The following is a 3,023-nucleotide window of genomic DNA, read 5'->3' as shown; positions in this document are numbered from 1 at the left end:
CGTCCCGCCTGGCCAGGCCTGGCCTGGGTGGCCGCGGGGGGGGATTCGGGGCGGACCTGCGGGCCGGCGGCCGGGAGGGTCCGGGCCAGTCCGCCCCATGCCCGGCGTCTCCCCCAGCGGCTTCGGTGGCCCCGGGGGGGGTCCTCCGCGGAGGAAGCCGGGTGGGTGGGGAGCCGGACCCCAGGCGCCCAGACCCGTGACCTGCGGCCGCGACCTCCGACTCGGCAGGAGCGACGAGGGGCTTTCCGGCCCGTCCCCCCCTCTCCTTCCCCCCCAGAAAAGGAGAGAGAGCTGACTCGGACCGGGAAAAGCTGCCTACGGCACCTGGGATTCCCAGGCGGTCACCCATCCAAGTACTAGCCAGGCCCGGGACGGTTTACCTTCCGAGATCGGACGGGATCGGGGGCGTTCGGTCCGGTATGGCCGTAGGCACCCGGCCCCGCGCCTCCTCGCCCGCTTTCCCCTGCCGACGCCCGGGCCTGCCGCACGGTGAGCCCCGGTCGGACTGCCCCCCCCCCTGCGGCAGGGCCCCCGTCTCTCGCGGGCCCGGTCCTTTTTTCCTTTTCGAGCTCCGGGGCCCGGGCTGGCCGCCAGAGCCCCTCCGCCCGCCCTCCCCGGCGTCGGGGAAAATACTGTCCCGGACTTCCAGTGCGCCCGATCCTGTCAGCCGGGGGGTGGGGAGGGGCAGTCCCTCGCTGCGGCCGGGGAGGGTGAGCCCAGGGCGGCTTGCCTGCCGTGCGAGGCCCCTCTCGGCCACCAGGTCAACCCCGAGTCGAAAGGGCTGAAAAATTTTCAGAGTCCCCTCCCGGGCACCAGGTCAACCCGTGGAATCGGACGGGTTCACCTGCTGGCCGGTTCGCTTCCCGGCCACCAGGTCAACCCCTAGGTTGCCGACCGGCCTACCCAGTGGCCGGTTTGCTTTCCGGCCACCAGGTCAACCCCTAGGGGTTTTAACGGGGGCACGCCCGGTGGCCTCTTTCCCGTCCGGTCACCAGGTCAACCCGGATCTCCCTCCTTCCCTGGGCGTCCCCTCCTCGGAGGCGTCAGGTTCCATTTCCCCCCCCCCCCCCAGACTTCCAGGGGCCCGATCCAGTCGGCCGGGAGGCAGTCCCTCGCTGCGGCCGGGGAGGGTGAGCCCAGGGCGGCCTGGTCCATGTCTCTAGTGGGCCCGATCCTTTTTTTTTTTTTCGAGCTCCGGGGCCAGGCCCGCCCGGGCAGCCCTCCTCGGAGGCGTGGGGCGATTCCCCCCCCCCCCCAGACTTCCAGGGGCCCGATCCTGTCGGCCGGGAGGCAGTCCCTCGCTGCGGCCGGGGAGGGTCAGCCCAGGGCGGCTTGCCTGCCGTGCGAGTCCCCTCTCGGCCACCAGGTCAACCGCGAGTCGAAAGGGCTGAAAAATTTTCAGAGTCCCCTCCCGGGCACCAGGTCAACCCGTGGAATCGAACGGGTTCACCTGCTGGCCGGTTCGCTTCCCGGCCACCAGGTCAACCCGTGGAATCGGACGGGTTCACCGGCTGGCCGGTTCGCTTTCCGGCCACCAGGTCAACCCCTAGGTTTTAAGGGGGGGACGCCCGGTGGCCTCTTTCCCGTCCGGTCACCAGGTCAACCCGGATCTCCCTCCTTCCCTGGGCGCCCCCTCCTCGGAGGCGTCAGGTTCCATTCTTTTTTCCAGACTTCCAGGGGCCCGATCCAGTCGGCCGGGTGGCAGTCCCTCGCTGCGGCCGGGGAGGGTGAGCCCAGGGCGGCTTGCCTGCCGTGCGAGTCCCCTCTCGGCCACCAGGTCAACCCCGAGTCGAAAGGGCTGAAAAATTTTCAGAGTCCCCTCCCGGGCACCAGGTCAACCCGTGGAATCGAACGGGTTCACCTGCTGGCCGGTTCGCTTCCCGGCCACCAGGTCAACCCGTGGAATCGGACGGGTTCACCGGCTGGCCGGTTCGCTTTCCGGCCACCAGGTCAACCCCTAGGTTTTAAGGGGGGGGGGACGCCCGGTGGCCTCTTTCCCGTCCGGTCAGCAGGTCAACCCGGATCTCCCTCCTTCCCTGGGTGCCCCCTCCTCGGAGGCGTCAGGTTCCATTCTTTTTTCCAGACTTCCAGGGGCCCGATCCAGTCGGCCGGGTGGCAGTCCCTCGCTGCGGCCGGGGAGGGTGAGCCCAGGGCGGCTTGCCTGCCGTGCGAGTCCCCTCTCGGCCACCAGGTCAACCCCGAGTCGAAAGGGCTGAAAAATTTTCAGAGTCCCCTCCCGGGCACCAGGTCAACCCGTGGAATCGAACGGGTTCACCTGCTGGCCGGTTCGCTTCCCGGGCACCAGGTCAACCCGTGGAATCGAACGGGTTCACCTGCTGGCCGGTTCGCTTCCCGGGCACCAGGTCAACCCGTGGAATCGAACGGGTTCACCTGCTGGCCGGTTCGCTTTCCGGCCACCAGGTCAACCCCTAGGTTTTAAGGGGGGGGACGCCCGGTGGCCTCTTTCCCGTCCGGTCAGCAGGTCAACCCGGATCTCCCTCCTTCCCTGGGCGCCCCCTCCTCGGAGGCGTCAGGTTCCATTCTTTTTTCCAGACTTCCAGGGGCCCGATCCAGTCGGCCGGGTGGCAGTCCCTCGCTGCGGCCGGGGAGGGTGAGCCCAGGGCGGCTTGCCTGCCGTGCGAGTCCCCTCTCGGCCACCAGGTCAACCCCGAGTCGAAAGGGCTGAAAAATTTTCAGAGTCCCCTCCCGGGCACCAGGTCAACCCGTGGAATCGAACGGGTTCACCTGCTGGCCGGTTCGCTTCCCGGGCACCAGGTCAACCCGTGGAATCGAACGGGTTCACCTGCTGGCCGGTTCGCTTCCCGGGCACCAGGTCAACCCGTGGAATCGAACGGGTTCACCTGCTGGCCGGTTCGCTTCCCGGGCACCAGGTCAACCCGTGGAATCGAAAGGGTTCACCTGCTGGCCGGTTCGCTTTCCGGCCACCAGGTCAACCCCTAGGTTTTAAGGGGGGGGACGCCCGGTGGCCTCTTTCCCGTCCGGTCAGCAGGTCAACCCGGATC

General features: G+C 68.8%; 1 non-coding gene across 1 annotated transcript; it reads right to left on the bottom strand.

Annotated features, from left to right (window-relative positions):
• Nucleotides 1–312: 312 nt before the first annotated feature.
• On the bottom strand, nucleotides 313–431 carry LOC135978959 (5S ribosomal RNA). Its single transcript, XR_010596300.1, has one exon. It is a non-coding gene; the product is annotated as a 5S ribosomal RNA (ribosomal RNA).
• Nucleotides 432–3,023: the final 2,592 nt, after the last annotated feature.

This window comes from Chrysemys picta, unplaced genomic scaffold (genome assembly GCF_011386835.1).
Source record: "Chrysemys picta bellii isolate R12L10 unplaced genomic scaffold, ASM1138683v2 scaf573, whole genome shotgun sequence".
Taxonomy (NCBI): domain Eukaryota; kingdom Metazoa; phylum Chordata; order Testudines; family Emydidae; genus Chrysemys; species Chrysemys picta.
This window is presented reverse-complemented; position numbering and strand designations above follow the sequence as displayed.